This window comes from Polyodon spathula, chromosome 2 (genome assembly GCF_017654505.1).
Source record: "Polyodon spathula isolate WHYD16114869_AA chromosome 2, ASM1765450v1, whole genome shotgun sequence".
Taxonomy (NCBI): Eukaryota; Metazoa; Chordata; class Actinopteri; order Acipenseriformes; family Polyodontidae; genus Polyodon; species Polyodon spathula.
In genome coordinates, this window is record NC_054535.1 from 78,512,195 (window position 1) to 78,530,528 (window position 18,334).

At 38.5% G+C, this 18,334-nt stretch overlaps 1 protein-coding gene across 4 annotated transcripts in view; it reads right to left on the bottom strand.

Annotated features, from left to right (window-relative positions):
• LOC121301384 (protein Shroom3-like) overlaps window positions 1-18,334 on the bottom strand; it is a 121,787-nt gene that overhangs the window by 58,914 nt on the left and 44,539 nt on the right. For 2 of the 4 annotated variants that reach the window (XM_041230772.1, XM_041230762.1), the window contains exon 1: window positions 5,786-5,981. The exons of the other annotated variants lie outside the window; for them this stretch is intronic. The gene's annotated coding sequence lies outside the window, so the exon portion shown is untranslated. Of the gene's footprint in view, window positions 1-5,785; window positions 5,982-18,334 lie in introns of those variants that run through there. 4 annotated transcript variants of the gene reach the window in all.

Sequence of the window (18,334 nt, forward strand, 5' to 3'; positions counted from 1 at the left end):
TTTGTTCTTTTATGTCCATGGTAGACACTCAACAATGTAAAAAGTACATAGTCATGCAAGATTTGTTTTTAGGAAAAGCCTGCAAGATGTATGAAGAAAAAAGAAGTTATGCTGTTGCTTCAAAATAAATCTGTATTTAAAGAAACCGTTTCATGGTTTTAATGGGAATGTATTTGTAAGAATCCATATAAAGTTAAAGAGAAAAAAAAAAATAGCAATTTTTATTCATGATCATTATACTGAATGATCAGAGTGAATCTCGTTATTGAGGATTCATGTGGGTTTGTGTGTCTGAAGGGATGTTTTGTGTGCAAGTCACACCGGAGTGCAGTTTTATGTGGACCTACATACTGCAGGCTAATGCAAAACAAAACCCACAGAACAATAAAATTATCACACACTTTGATCTTGTTTTAATTTTCAAAGGACAACGTTGAGATGAGACAAATAGGTTACATTCCACCTGTTCAACTCTATAATTAAGCCATGATATCCAACACTGCAGGAAGTTAGATAATTGGGCACAGAGCCAGTTAAGTGTCCTGAGATGAGGTCAAGGGTTCTTAACAAGTTTGACTATCAAGGTAACAACCACCACAGAATTAAAAAAAATGAACAGCAACTACATGGTAACTTTTGAAAAACAATCAGGATGCTGCTGTGTACAATAGTTAGCTGAACATTCCCATTTAGAGGTTTACATTGTAGTTTAGTAAAACCAAAGAAAGAAAGAACTTGACAACACAATTATTATATGTTCACTTGAGACTGTTTGTAACTAACCTTTATTGCATTGATAGTGGCACGTGAACATACACTGCATAACTGTTCACTTTTTAGAAATAGAAGTTCAGATGAATAAAAGAGCAATCAAATTATAATATATATATATATATATATATATATATATATATATATATATATATATATATATATATATAAAAACAAACTGACAAAACTACTCCTTTTAAATACCAAGGCCTATCATCAGAACTTTTCCAGGGTTTCAGTATGTTTCCAGAGACACAGAAATATCCTGGGTTTTAATCTTATGGGAAGTTTATTAGAGTTCTACAAAATGACCTCAAACAAACAATGATATTTTGCTGCCTGATAGATGCACATAGTTGATTTTCAGGAGTATTACCAGGCGATATATACTTTTATCTTGTAGGGGGAATACAGATTAACTCCCTTGAGATACAGGAAATTCCGTTTTTCAGAGGTAGCAACCCCTCAAAGATCAATTGCAGCACAATTGAAATCTTTTCAAAACTATAATAAAGGGAATTTAAGGATATTGTCACACAAGGTTTCTAGATAATATAAAAACCAAAATAATGTTATTTATGAATCCTCTGATGTAATTCACGTTCTTTCATCCCCAGGTATGTTCAATACATTAATGATGACAGCTGTTCAGGTCTAGACTTGTTTTGGCAAACAAATAGCCTTTTTTTAAGCATTTCAAAACAGAACAAATAAGAGCCTGATGGAATGATTGCCTCATTATTTTTTCAAGGTTGGAGTATATACTCTGATTAAAGGAGGTTTAAAGTGGTGGCCAACGTTTGAGTGATAAAATCCCTGTGCCTTCCTACCAGCGAACCACATGCAAAGCTTCTTACTCCAAATCTCTCCCAGCATGGATTTTCTTTTCTGGAAGACCATGTTAAAAGTACTGCTGCTACCAACATGAGATTTTCATGCTTGAATATTCTTAACGAATGTAAACATTTTCTTTCATTTTGAATTAGGTTGAAAACACATTTTTTGTGCCATGTTACAGTGAAAGGATCTCTCAGGAACACAAACCTCCGATTCCACCAAATAACCAGTTAAAAAAAAGTTATGTGTGTTAAACAGTGCAATGTGTGTTATTTATTTCAGACGTCATTAATGCATTGATATAATTCTGATAAGTCAACATCACAGTATGTATTACATATAACATATCTATTTAAATACTATATGAACTATATGCATTTTAAAAAATCGATAATGGATTTACATAGTTGATATTATGTTACACAACACATAGTTTAAACTAACATCAACAATTTGAACGAACATGGTCACCGAACATTATTCAAACAGTGTTTATTCCATTATTCTAATATTTATTCCAAGGCAAGTTTAAAGCAATGAACCCCCCTCTTTAAAATCCCTCCTGAAGAGTTTCCAAATGAGCTAACAACCACATAGCATCACAAAAAATGTAATCGGCCATTATCAATTTCCATCAAGCTAAAACGTAACCACTCATTATCAATCTCCATCAAGCTAAATGCACAGGTGTATTTATATGGCAGCGGCACACACCAAAAAAGGTGACCAGCCCCAGCATGCAGGTTCGAATAAACCTCACTTCTCTGGAGCTCATTAAGAAGCTGGTTTATCTGACTTCTGTGGCTGTCAAGTGTTATAGAGCGTGATGACAAACAGCAGTCTAACAGCAATGCATGGCATGATGCTCACAACAACATTGCAAAAAAGAAAAGAAAACCTCAACCTAGCAGTAGTTAGCACTGTAAATGTCCAGGTCATTTTTGCAGTTTCCTGTGGTTCTCCCGGGCTTAGATTAGGCCTGCTTGTGCTTTATTCTGGGTAATCATAAATCTGATAAGGCTTTACCAATATGTTAAAATAATTTACCTCACTTTCATTATGCTTTTGTTTTTTACTATCTATCTATCTATCTATCTATCTATCTATCTATCTATCTATCTATCTATCTATCTATCTATTTATCTATATATCTATATATCAGTGCCTATAGAAAGTCTACACCCCCCTTGAACTTTTTCACATTTTGTTGTGTCAGCGCCTCAGAGTTTCACGCATTTAAATGAAGATTTTTTCCCACTTTTCTACACACCATACTCCTACACTGTTAAGGAGAAAAAAGTTATATCTTAAAAATACAAAACTGAAAGATCATAATTGGATAAGTCTCCACACCCCTGAGTTAATACTTGGTGGAAGCACCTTTGGCAGCAATTACAGCTGTGAGTCTGTTGGGATAGGTCTCTACCAGCTTTGCACACCTAGATGTGGCAATATTTGACCATTCTTTACAAAACTGTTCAAGCTCTGTCAAGTTCCTTGGGGAGCATTGATGAACAGCAATCTTCAAGTCATGCCACACATTTTCGATTGGATTTAGGTTGGGGCTCTGAATGGGTCACATCAAGGACATTTACCTTTTTGTTCCTTAGCCACTCCAGTGTAGCTTTGGCTGTGTGCTTTGTGTCATTGTCATGCTGAAAGGTGAACTTCCATCCCAGTTTCAGCTTTCTTGCAGAGGGCAGCAGGTTTTCCTCAAGGACTTCTCTGTACTTTGCTCCATTCATTTCCCCTTCTATCCTGACAAGTGCCCCAGTCCTTGCTGATGAAAAACATCCTCATAACATGATGCTGCCACCACCATGCTTCACAGTAGGGATGGTGTTCTTTGGGTGATGCACTGTGTTGGGTTTGCGCCAAACATAACGCTTTGCATTCAGGCCAAAAAATTCCATTTTAGTTTCGTCAGACTTTTGCCACATAGCTACAAAATCTCCTGAATGTTTTTTTGCATACTTCAAACGGGATTCAAGAGTGCTTGGGATATTGTTGTCACATTGACACTTTGACCAGTCTTGGCCATAAAAGCCTATAGCTCTTGTATAGTTGCCATTGGCCTCTTGGTAGCCTCTCTGATCAGTCTCCATCCTGCTCGGTCATCCAGTTTGGAGGGACGGCCAGAGCTAGGCAGGGTCTTGGTGGTGCCATACACCTTCCACTTCTTAATAATTATCTTGACCGTGCTCCAACGGATATTCAAGGCCTTGACATTTTTTTTATACCCACCCCCTGATCTGTGTCTTTCAACAACTTTGTCTCGGAGTTCTTTAAAAAGCGCCTTGGTGCTCATGGTTGAGTCTTTGCTTTGAAATGCACTACCCAGCAGAGGGAACCTACCGGAACTGCTGAATTTATCCTGAAATCACGTGAATCACTACAATTTAACACAAGTGGAGGCCACTTAACTTGGTGTGTGATTTTGAAGCAGATTGGTTACACCTGAGCTAATTTAGGATTGCTATAACAAGGGGGGTGGACACTTATCCAACCAAGCTATTTCAGTTTTTATTTTTAATTAATTTTCTACAAATTTCTAGAATATTTTTTTCACTTTGGAAGTTGTGGGTTAGGATGTGTAGATAAATGAAAAAACAAAACAAACTATTTTAATGCATTTTAATTCCAGGCTATAAGGCAACAAAAGCTTAAAAATTTGAAAGGGGGTGTAGACTGTCTATAGGCACTGTACATATATATATATATATATATATATATATATATATATATATATATATATATATATATATATATATATATAGGGGTAGTATATATACATCGTAGCATTCTTGGCTTAGTAAAAACGAATCAAAAGTGGTTTGTTGTGTTTTTCACCACACACAACACAGATATATGTGTGTGTGTGTGTGTGTGTGTGTGTGTGTGTGTGTGTGTGTGTATATATATATATATATATATATATATATATATATACACACACACACACTTTAATGTAAGTTTTACTAAAATGATTCGGTTCTTACGATGAAAAAAAAAATTTTTTTTTTCTGGTCGTTATACCCAACGAATAACAGGATTGGTATGATGTGGTAGTCATACTACACATGCAGTTACATCATTGCACAAAAGTCTGTCATATTGCTGTGCTTTACAGTACTTTCCAGGAAATCATTTTTAATCCCAGAGGGCAAAAATTCTAATTTTTCCAGATGGACAGCTTTACTTAAACAGTGCATCATTTGGATGGTAACAAAATATCAACACTGTAAGCATTATCCTTTTTATTATCTCTCTCTCTCTCTCTCTCTCTCTCTCTCTCTCTCTCTCTCTCTCTCTCTCTCTCTCTCTATCTATATATATATATATATATATATATATATATATATATATAGAGAGAGAGAGAGAGAGAGAGAGAGAGAGAGAGAGAGAGAGAGAGATTTATGTATACTGCAGTATAGAATGTGATTATCACTGTATCACCCTTACATTATGCTCTGCATTGCACTGCTACTGCCTACTGCGTCAGATGCATATATCCCTATCTACTTTGTAACTAAGGAATTTTGTACAAACTAAGCTAAAAATAAATGTAAAAAAAATAAACAAAATACAGGGCATGTGTAACACTATAGTACATTTCCACATTCAAAAGCTGTACATAATAGATTCAATACAAACAAAGGGCATACAAAAATAATATAACGCATTTTTGAATGGAAAGTCTCAGGCTGTATTATATCTTACACATCAAATGACAAGACAGACCCAGGAAACTTTTCTTTTTTCAAACCCCAATATCCTTCATTAGGTTCTTCAGGCTACTCTGAACTATGATTTTTTTACATATGAAATTATGTAACACATCACATGGCTATATCCTAAACACCTCCATATTAAAATATGACATGAATTCCTCATGAACTGCCACTTGATTAAAGAGCAAGTCGTTCACCATGAGAGTGTGTATGGTTTATGCTACCCTGGCTCGGAAACCTTTCCATGTGTACTGTGGCTGCCTATTGTATTTACCACCTACAGGCTGACAGTGATGTCTACCACAAGAAGAACAGAAAACTAGACCACAGACAGGACTAAAAACGGATGTGGAAAAAAAAAAAACCTTTATACAAAAATGAATTGCAAAACTGTCCTTGAACACGGCCTGTACTGTTTACTTGTAAGAGATATATGTGCTGCTTACCTCCAGATGAGACACAGCAAGGTGTTCTAGGTGTCAGCAGTCATTCCCGTAATCTGACTGGATTACAACTCCTGGGCAGACAGATTGACAGGCTGGGAATACTGTCAAGTTTAAGAGCTGCTTTCCTTCAATCCTAGTCTGAGCAGTGCTATGCGCAGACACCTGTGTCTTCCCCTAGAAGCACCTTCTTTTACTGAAGCAGCCAGCAAGAGCAACAGCCTAGCAGACAAAGCAACACAAAAGCAGTTCAAATTACTGCCCTCCTCCTGACCAATCACAGAGCAGCCTTGGAGTTCTATGGAGCTCAAGTGATGATATCACAGAGCAGGCTGCAGGAGTTAGTTTGTGTGCAAACTGGAGAGAGAGAAAAAGAGAGACACTACTGGAATATCCTCTTGCTTCCTTATTGCTAGCTTGCTCCATTCCCAGCCATTCAATCAGCACTATAACTGGCTGCTTGTTTACAAGGTTCCCCCAGCCCTTCGTAACCCTAGATTTTCCAATGTAACTATTAGATATGGGGATATGTTATCCAGTGAAGCCAGGAGGTGAACTCTACACAGGGTCAAAAAGAATAAGAGCGAATGCTGAGCAGATGACAAAGGAGCCGGATGTGAAAGATCTGTGCCACATACTGTACATCCCCAATCTCCTGACCACCCTTTAGCGAGCTCAGTCAACTTTGGCATGCCTTGGCACCCTTTACAATGGTAGTGACCTCTGGAATTTACTTTATCTCCATCTAACTAATTGAAAATGTTTTTGTTTTTGGAGCTGATTTTCTTTTTCTTCTTAAAAGGCATTTACCACCTTACCTTATAAGGCTTTGGCTTTTTGTATTATTATGTATATTAGAGTGTGATGGGGGGTGGAACAGCTAACGTCTGCTGCCCCAGACATTCCGTAGACCGCAGTACTACTGTTGACCATCATTGTTTCTTGGTCACTCGTGGTATAACAATGACAATGAATGTGATGTACAACTATGTTCTAAAACTCCATTATCTTACAAAGAATGTGGATGTGTGGTGCTATATACCAAGCATATTGCCTGACAATGTTTAACCATGGTAAATTATAGCCAAATCATAGATGACAATGCAGTACACTGTTTAGATGATGCAGCTATCTGGGGTTATCCCAACTCCACCTGTGAAATACATTTAGTTCTGCTAATTATAATAATATCTTTATTTTTAAATAGCTCCTTTCATGGCGGACCACCATCACAAAGGGCTTTACAGAGGTAGGCTGTGAACTGTGCATTATATGCAGAGTCACTTACAATAGGACAATGATTTAACATCTCATCTGCAGGATGGAGCACAAGTAGGTTAAGGGACTTGCTCAGGGTCACACAGTGAGTGAGTCAGTCAGTGGCAGAAGTGGGATTTGAACCAGTGACCTTCTTGTTACAAGCCCTGGACTTTAACCACTGGACTACACTGCCTCATACTCGATAACATAGAGTTACCAATCTGGTTTAAAAGGCAGGTATATTTGAGTAGGATTCGCTATAAATCGGATTACATGAAAATGAATTCATTGTTTTACATTCTAATTGCTGTAGTTTCTTTGCTCAATGTGGATGAAAGACAGGAAAATGCTAATTAATGCACATTTAAATAGACAATTCCTATATGATGCAATATAATAAAATGTTAGAGTTTTATTTTATTTGTTAAACTTTTCTATTTGTCTCGGGTGTATAAAGTACAGTTTAAATGTTTGAGGAGTTCTGAAGAATAATCCTTTTATTTACTAGCCACATAGGGTACCTAATCTGCCATTTCCATAGTGATCATTTAGACTGAGAGAACAATAACTGTGACCTCAATCCTGTCAGGGTTGTGTACAGCACATATTGATTCTGCATGATACTATATTTCAAAGATTAACTTAGTATGAGTTATGTATGTCATTTGAAACTAGCACTAAAATAAAACAAATAAAACAATATGAAAAGGTTCAGACTGGTATTTCCATATGGTGGTCACAACTGAAAATATCCATCACTCTTAAAGTCGCAAGGTCATGACTGACTAATATTATCTATTATTCTATAGTTTTCTATAATAATCTTTCATATACACTGTTAATTATGTTAATCGTGTCCTGATAATCATATCCTCATTAGATTTGTACAAACACAAACTGATATCTATTGATTTATATATGTTTACTTTTCAAAATGATTGTTTGTTATAGGACTGTAAGGCTGTTTTGTGTTGCCCCTTGAACTCCCACAGAACTGGATGTTGCATGTCATGAGGAAACCTGGGTGGTCCAAGTTTTAAATACATAACCAAACATCTACAAAGGGGGGCAAAACTATTTTACTCTCTATGGGAAGTTGGCTATCAGTGGATAAATTATTGACCAAAATACTTCCTTCCTCAATGTAGTGATTCACCCCCACCCTCTCCCCTATCTCACCCCTGGGCAAATAATTCTTGTCTGTGATTGGCAAATAATCTCTTGGGACTGGAAACTCAAATTGGGGTTGCAGAGGTGATGGCCGGAGAAGAATGGCTCTGAGTTATGATAAATATCTGCTGTCCATCTGTCTGACAAGATGGTCGAAGAGGAATTCAGGACTGACTCAAATTGCCTCTCCAGATCACGATCTACTCTGTGGCATGGTGAAGACATAAAGAACACCCTGTTCATCGATTTGAAACACCTGATGACAGCATTGTTCCAACAGGAAACCCACAGTTTGAGCCGTGGCAGGCTGGGATGAATAGACAGGTTTGTTCTGTAGCACTGACATCATTGTAGTCTGTTTCTCTCTCACTCTCTCTTTCTCTTTTATAACAATGACAATGTGGTTTACAGGAGCTATGATGAGAGGCAGGTTTCATCTTCCTGGCCCTGCTGTATTTGAGTATTTATCCTTTTCAATCATCAATGAAGTTGGGCAGTTTTTTCTATCGCTTTTCTTTCTTTTCTCAAATCAACTCAAATCAATTATTTCCTACAGCATATGGTAGTTTTTTCTGGCAAAAGATGAAACAAGGCAGTTAAGTCCTGCAATCTATTCCCATTTAAACTGATCAGAACCATGCACACATTTGAAAACAAATCTCCAGGCATTGCATTTTTACATCATGAGCAAGTCAGATGGATCCAGACGGAGAGCAGCCGAGAATAGAAACTTTTAATGGAAAAAAAAATCTAAGACATTTCAATACAGGGCTGATAGTAGGTTCTGGAGAACAGACTTTGCTACAGATTTCCACCCAAACCTCAGTGAAGCAATCAGAGGCAGCAGTCATGGAGGAATGACCATTTATCCCTCCAGAACAGCAGCTCTTGTTACGACTCAGTGTCGCAATGGCTGGCTACCCATGGTAGCTGTACATTCTTGGTCCAAATCCTGTACAATTTTCAAAGGTGGCAAAACGAGAACTAGGATATCTGATACAGGCCCTCGCTTGTGATCTTATTAAACAAGGGGTTACAAACAGTTCAACCATTACAGTCCTTGTGATAAACGGTACATATACAATTTACTAGCATCAAATGCCTCAATCCCCTTCATTATAAATGCAGATTCAACAGAATGTTACGAATCAGATCAAGCAGCCCGTGATGTAGTGAAGGAGGCACCAGCAAACTACCTCTTAATGAAGTACATGGTAAACAAATAAACAAACTGCACTGATGACTTGTAAAAACACTTACTGCTCAATTAACCCAATTAAACTTGCGCAACCTCTTGCTTGTCATGTTATAACAGTGAGTCTTGGTGGTTAGATCCACAGGTCCAAATTAATAAGACCATGTCACAAAGACAGCTGGAGTGGGAGACGTCAGACCAGGAACCAGGAAATAAACAAAGAGATGGAATTTTTTCTGGAAGCTGAGCACTTCCTTGCGTTCAGCGTTTAATAAATGAACAGACAGTAAATAAAAAGGTTGTAACAAAAACAACACATGGCACATGAGGCCAAAATAAACAGACAAACAAAACGGACTAACACTTAAACAAACAGTGGACTAACAAACAAACACGGTGAGTGAAAACAACGGTTATATATATTTTACTTTGTTTAGTTTTCTCGTTTTTAATTCTCTCCTCTCCACAGCCGTTCTCCACTCACCGAACACACAACCCAGAGTGAGTGAAAACATGCTGCTTTTATGCAGCTGTACCGAGACTCGACTGCTAATCAATCACTAAATTGGAGTCGCTGTACAACTGCACGTGAATTAATAAAGTGCAATTCCTCGTGCTCACATATTACATTTTACTTGCACGTGAAGTGCTGTGCAATCCTCGTGCCTAAATACAAATATACACTTTAAACACTCGTGTTACACAGACCTGTTTATATCCCATGTACCAATGACTATATACCAACATTAACACACAACATACAACACAAAATACACACAGGGGAAGGGCACTTTGCCACAGACCCCCTTTTTTTTTTTAGTAAAATGGTATTACCGATTCAGCTGTTGTTGTTATTCATTAACCTGTGATGCTGTGCGCATGCTGGCATCAGAAGCTGATATGTCTCACGCATGTTTGTAAGTGTTCGTTGCTTCCTTTGCAAGCTCAGAGAGTTTCTCACACACTATTTGCTGTGTCAGGCCAACGAGCGACGCAAGAGGACAAGGGAAAGCACAATCTCAACTTGATTACAGGAAACAAACAAACACTTGTAATGACATCTTAAGTAATTCAATCTAAATAAAAAAACAGACGAATCCCATTATTAAAGTACATAATCTGTGTTTATAGAACCCGTTGTGGTTTAAGCGTTTAGAATACTTTGTCATTGACACACTTAGCGATATTAAGTGTAGCATGTTCCAGTGGGGATGTGTACTTAAAGTACTACTGTAAAGTTACAGTGACAAAAATACTGCAGTAATAGCGAGTATATTTTTTTTTACTGTGTTTTGAAGTCAGGCTGTGAGCCAATGCGGAAAAGAGAGAGCGATTCCACTTTTTGGGTTGTGACATAAGAGATGAGCTCTGGAAGTGGGAAGTGGTGGAAGCGACAGCGAGTGGGAGAAGTACAGCGTGGAAAAGTACAGAGCAGTTTCGAAGCAGAAAGGAGAAATTGCATCTTGAATTGCTTTAATCAGAAAACAGAGGACATTGGGGAAACACAGCCGCGTGTGTTTTTCTGATAACAAACAAGCTGAAACTCGGAGCAGCTGATTCAAATTCAGCGCCGTTTTGAGACACGGGCGAGGGGAGGAGCCGACAGCACAGCAGAACAACGCAGTTAAACGAGGCAGTCTTCCCAGCGACAGCGAGTGGAAGCGACAGCGAGTGGGAGAAGTACAGCGTGGAAAAGTACAGAGCAGTTTCGAAGCAGAAAGGAGAAATTGCATCTTGAATTGCTTTAATCAGAAAACAGAGGACATTGGGGAAACACAGCCGCGTGTGTTTTTCTGATAACAAACAAGCTGAAACTCGGAGCAGCTGATTCAAATTCAGCGCCGTTTTGAGACACGGGCGAGGGGAGGAGCCGACAGCACAGCAGAACAACGCAGTTAAACGAGGCAGTCTTCCCAGCGACAGCGAGTGGGAGAAGTACAGCGTGGAAAAGTACAGAGCAGTTTCGAAGCAGTTTGAAAGCAGGTTGACGGCTGCAGAAGAAACTAAACTTCAAAAAAAAAAAAACCCTCAACATGGTCTTCAAGCCAGTAATCTGTGACACCTGCTTGATGTGGGAAATCCGAGAAAACCCAGCGGAGCTAAACCAAGTGTGCGTAAAGTGCCGCACGATCCAGGATTTGCATAAACTAGTAAGTATGCTAGAAATGGAGCTGGAGGAAGTGAGACAGCAACAGGATCTTGAGGAACTGGCACACCCACAATTCATGGAAGTCTGCATCACCCCTAACAGACTGAAAGCCACCAGGGAGATAGAAGGTCAGAACAGCTGGGTTCAGGTAGGCAGAAGCAGGGAAAAAAAGAAACTTCGTCAAACACAACCACCAGAAATCAAAACAACCAACAGATTTGAGTCACTTCAGAATTTTGATGAGCAGAACCAACAACAAGAGAATGAAAGGAACAACATCCAGGACCCTATTGACAGTGGTGACAAGACAGTAAAAAGAAGGGAGGTCATGATTGTTGGGGACTCCATATTGAGAAACACAGCAAGTTCAATTCGCAGTTTGGACCCCCTTACTACAACAGTGTGCTGCCTTCCGGGAGCCTCGGTCAAGCACATCACTGAGAACGTGGACAGGCTCCTAGAACGAACAGGAGACGACCCGGTAGTAGTCGTCCACATCGGTACAAACAACATTGGAAGAGACAGACCAAAATCCCTGCAAAACAAATTCAGAGAGCTAGGAAGGAAATTAAAAGAGAAAACCAAAACTGTGGTATTTTCTGGTATACTACCCGCACCTTGCAAAGGACCATATGGACAGCTGGAAATAATAAATCAAAACGAATGGTTGAAGACGTGGTGCACACGGGAAGGCTTCACCTATCTTGATCATTGGACCACTTTCTACAACGAGGACTATCTGTATAGACGGGATGGACTGCATTTAAATAACAAGGGAACCAGTCTACTTGGAGAAAAGATCCTCGAGCAGGTTCGGAAGCATTTAAACTAGAAAGGAAGGGGGGAGAAATCAACAAAAAAAAACAGAAGGGAGACCGCATCAAAACAAGAACAACAACTCAGGTAAGACAACCATTAAATGTATTTATCTAAATGCTAGAAGTATCAGAAACAAAATTCTAGAACTTGAAGCTACTGCACTAACAGGTAACTATGATGTGATAGGTGTTACAGAAACGTGGTTATCTGAGAGTGATGGGGACGAATATAATATTTGTGGGTATACACTGTATAGGAAAGACAGGCAGGACAGAAGAGGAGGAGGGGTAGCGCTATACATAAGAAACAGTCTTGAAGCCCAGGTGTTAAACCTGGACAAAGAAAATAAAACCGAATCAATATGGGTCAGAATAACAGACAAAAATTCAAAAGGCATAATAATAGGAGCATGCTATAGACCGCCAGATTCAGACGGTGAGCACAATAATCTGTTATACAATGACATTAGAAATGTGTGTAGCAAAGGAGAAGCCATACTAATGGGGGATTTCAACTTCCCCCAAATAAAATGGGAAAACCCGGTGGGTAGCGCGAAGGATGAAATAGAAATGGTGGAAATGACAAATGACTGCTTCCTAACACAATTTGTCAAGGCACCGACTAGAGGGGAGGCATGCCTTGATTTAGTCTTTTCAAATAACGAAGATAGAATAACTAAAACAGAGGTCAGAGAACCACTGGCAAACTCAGACCACAACATGGTCTCATTTGAAGTGTTTTTTAAATCCTCAAAAGTAAAGACTAAAGCTAAGGTTTACAATTTTAGAAAAGCAAACTATGAAGGTATGAAACAGAGACTAACAGAAGTAGATTGGAGTAAAATAGAGAAAACACCCACAGAAGAAGGATGGTTGTTCTTCAAAAATGTAGTACTAGAGGCGCAAAACAATTATATCCCTAAAGTAGACAAATCTAAATGTAAAACTAAATTGCCAAAATGGTTTAATAGATCAATTAAAAAAAATATTCAGCGAAAAAAGGCACTTTACAGAGCATTAAAAAAGGACCAAAAAGAAAGTACACAGAAAGAGTACACAGAACTGCAAATGCAAGTCAAAAAGGAAGTTAGAAAGGCCAAGAGAGAAATAGAAATGAACATTGCTAAAGAAGCTAAAACCAATTCCAAAATGTTTTTCCAATATTACAACAGCAAGAGAACATTCAAAGAGGAGATTAAATGTTTAAGAGATACAAATGGCAAAATCATAGAGGAAGAAAAAAAAAATAGCAAATATATTAAATGATTACTTTTCACAAGTTTTTACAAAGGAAGATACTGACAACATGCCCCACATGTCATCCAGTTCCTATCCAGTTTTAAATAACTTTAGCATAACTGAGGCAGAAGTGTTAAAGGGACTAGGAGCTCTTAAAATAAACAAATCCCCTGGGCCGGATGAGATCCTCCCAGTAGTACTCAAAGAAATGAAAGAAGTAATTTACAAACCGCTAACCAAGATCATGCAGCAGTCTCTTGACACAGGGGTGGTACCGACAGACTGGAAAATTGCAAACGTAATACCGATCCACAAAAAGGGAAACAAAACTGAACCAGGTAACTACAGACCAGTAAGCCTGACTTCTATTATATGCAAACTTATGGAAACTATAATAAGATCCAAAATGGAAAATTACCTATATGGTAACAGGGTACTGGGAGACAGTCAACATGGTTTTAGGAAAGGGAGATCGTGCCTAACTAACTTGCTTGATTTTTTTGAGGATGCAACATCGATAATGGATAATTGCAAAGCATATGACATGGTTTATTTAGATTTCCAGAAAGCTTTTGACAAAGTCCCGCACAAAAGATTAATTCTCAAACTGAACGCAGTTGGGATTCAAGGAAACACATGTACATGGATTAGGGAGTGGTTAACATGTAGAAAACAGAAAGTACTGATTAGAGGAAAAACCTCAGAATGGAGTGTGGTAACCAGCGGTGTACCACAGGGATCAGTATTAGGTCCTCTGCTATTCCTAATCTACATTAATGATTTAGATTCTGGTATAGTAAGCAAACTTGTTAAATTTGCAGACGACACAAAAGTAGGAGGAGTGGCAAACACTGTTGCAGCAGCAAAGGTCATTCAAAATGATCTAGACAAGATTCAGAACTGGGCAGATACATGGCAAATGACATTTAATAGAGAAAAGTGTAAGGTACTGCACGCAGGAAATAAAAATGTACATTATAAATATCATATGGGAGATATTGAAATTGGAGAAGGAATCTATGAAAAAGACCTAGGAGTTTTTGTTGACTCAGAAATGTCTTCATCTAGACAATGTGGGGAAGCTATAAAAAAGGCTAACAAGATACTCGGATACATTGTGAAAAGTGTTGAATTTAAATCAAGGGAAGTAATGTTAAAACTGTACAATGCACTTGTAAGACCTCATCTTGAATATTGTGTGCAGTTCTGGTCACCTCGCTATAAAAAAGATATTGCTGCTCTAGAAAGAGTGCAAAGAAGAGCGACCAGAATTATTCCGGGCTTAAAAGGCATGTCATATGCAGACAGGCTAAAAGAATTGAATCTGTTCAGTCTTGAACAAAGAAGACTACGTGGCGACCTAATTCAAGCATTCAAAATTCTAAAAGGTATTGACAGTGTCGACGCAAGGGACTTTTTCAGCCTGAAAAAAGAAACAAGGACCAGGGGTCACAAATGGAGTTTAGAAAAAGGGGCATTCAGAACAGAAAATAGGAGACACTTTTTTACACAGAGAATTGTGAGGGTCTGGAATCAACTCCCCAGTAATGTTGTTGAAGCTGACACCCTGGGATCCTTCAAGAAGCTGCTTGATGAGATTTTGGGATCAATAAGCTACTAACAACCAAACGAGCAAGATGGGCCGAATGGCCTCCTCTCGTTTGTAAACTTTCTTATGTTCTTATGTTCTTAACCTTTTGCGATGCATGAAAGAATTAAGTTCTGATACAACATACTGTATTGTGCTGACTTAAACCTGCTATAACCTGCAAGCTCAAATGAAAGACACAAAGCTGCTGCACCTGTGCTGCTGGTAAACATTATACCAAGACCCTAGCCGGCCTGCTTTCCTCCCAGACCCCAATCAACAGTGTGACGGACCCTCCCATGCTGCACGTACCATGATGAGACTTTAGAGAAATATCCATCTCACTCACGCTCCTCAAACCCCCTTTTCAACCCTTCACACTTCTACAATTATACCTTCCTTTAAGTAAGGGGTTCTCAAAATTTGTCAAAGTGAGCCTCCCTGAGCTATAAAAAAAATGACTGTGCCTCCCCAGTTTACTAAAAGAGCACAACAGACTGGAAATCCTACTGTATGTTGCAACATAATGAATAAAAAGTAGAAAGGATTTGATCAATGTAGATCAGTATGAGTTTAAGAAGTATTAATCTTAAGTTCAAAAAACAATAAAAACGGAAGCAGCTGAAATAAAACTTCACAAATATTTTAAGAAATATGACATCACACAATGATTGAAAAATTCAGTATACTATCCATCATTCCTATCTTATCAGTGGGAGGGGTGTGCTTGTTTCCTTGCTGTACAAAGTAGTAGAATTCGAGGTTGCAGTGTAGAAAGGAAGAGACGTAAGGAAAAGTACTTCAGGAAAGTATTCTCGAAACTGCTCCTGCAGGCCCCCTAAGCATTGAACAATTACGTCCTTGATACTGTCAACTGACAGATCAGCGCTCTGTTCCACAACGTCCTCCAATGTTGAAAACATGCAAACAGATCCCTGCTGCACAAGTGAAGACCACAGTTCAAGTTTGTTAACAAATGCTGCTATCCAATCATTAGCAATGAAAACATTTGCATCTCACCCTGAAGTGACACATTCAGAGAATTCAGTCGCTCAAATATGTCAGCCAGATATGACAACACCTTGTACCCTTGTCACAAGCCCACTATGCTGTCCTGTCATAGACCTTGCGCCATCACTGCAAATTCCAAAACAACGTCCCCAATCAAGGCCAGTGTCTTGGACAAAACCATTCAATAGTTGGAAAAGCTCTTCACCAGTTGCTCGTGTTGGAAGTGGATGGCAAAACAGATATTCCTCTTTTAATTCTGTTTTTGTAGCAAAACGAATATACACCAGTAGCTGTGCAGCACTGGATATATCGGTAGAAACATCTATCTGAACTGAAAAATATGGGCTCTGTCAAACACTTTCTAGGAGTTGATCTTTTACATCAGTGGTCATCTCCTTAATACGGCGTGAAACTCTGTTGTTTGAAAGTGAGATCACATCTAGCTGTGATGCTGCTTTCTCTCCATCACCGCGCACATATCCTTTGCAGCTGGAAGTAATAGTTTCTCACCTATGTTGTGCGGCTTACCCGCTTTGGCAATGCGTAAAGACACGCGGTAAGAAGCCTCCATAGCCTTCACGTTAACAGTACTGTAGACTTCAACAACCTTTTTTTTGTCCTGTTAACTCATTGAGCTTCCTCTGAAAAAACTCTATGGGTTTAGATACTAAGGTAGGATGTCTTGTTTCGAGATGCCTGCGTAACTTGCAGGGCCGCATACTATCGTTTGCCAGTAGTTCGCCGCATACAGAACATTGAGGCCTCGGTGCATCGCTGGACCCGCTCCACGTAAAGCCCTGTTTTAAATATGCTTCATCATATTTTCGGCTTCTGCGTTTTGCTGGAACCTCCTTGACACATTGACACATTCCTACGCCTCCCTTGGGAGGCGCACCCCACAGTTTGAGAACCGCTGCTTTAAGTTTATTAAAGTTTAACACAATTACATGTTCCCCAGTCAACCTGCACTCGTGTTCAGTCACATTCTCACATGCGAACGAACACAGCCTCATTACCATCATGCCGCCTGGGGAACGGTTAGGGTATGAATATGAAGAAATACAATGCAGGAGTGATTTCAGGTCAACTTTCTGTGTATTTTTTTAGGTCTTGCTCCATATTCTTTTTTTATGATTAATATACCTTATCATATGGTTCGCAAGATGATGGTTTCGTTTTCAATATAAACTTCTGAAAAGCTGTACTGTTTTAGTCAAAGGTCACATTGATAAGTGCTTCACAATGGTGTGTAAACTTTATTATACTATCCATAAGCATTAAAATGAAAGAGCTAATCATATTTGGACTTACAGTGCATAATATTTTTCTAATCTAAGTGGATGCCATGAGGTTATTTTATATTACTAGCCTGAAATCTCTTCTAATTCATTTGGAGATGGGTTTTAATCAAGACACTGAATATATCTGATTTTTTTTTTGTTGCAATTACTGACCATTTTCAGGCTTTCAGTCTTCAGCAAGTCAAACTCTATCCACAATGGTGAACAATTAAGAAAGTACTTCAGCTACCTATATACTGTATAGAGGTAGGGAGAGAGGATCGAATCATTGTCCCTAGGTTCAGAGTCAACATGATGTTCTAAAAGTGCGTGGCTGCTTTTGCAAGAAAAACTGACAGAATGCATCTTTATGTTAATCAATGTAGTTTCTTTACAAAACCTTAAACTTGATTACTAAACCTAAAACTTGGTCTTAAAAGGTTTAAATCACCATCGCTTTAGTACTCTCCCTGAAAAATATATTATTAAAAGAAACTGCCCTCCAATAAGATTTCGGACCATATTGGAGGTGTATGTTGAAAATCCAGTGGTTTACTCTGAAATGAAAGGCTTTTGACTGAGGTTAATTGAGAAGTAAAGGCAGAGAAAATTAACAAAGTGCAATATGATATATGGTATGTGATCCTCAGACTTCACACCCTAGATACCAAAAATAAATATTGAACATTTTGTAAAATGTAAACATGGAAACAGTGATGGACATGAAATGTACCACTATCGTGTGTTTCATTTCTGAATAATTCCTGCTGAAATAAAGGAAATGGTTTTGATTTTAACATCTTATATTACATTTGGACGCACTAGGTCTCTAAAGCCTATCA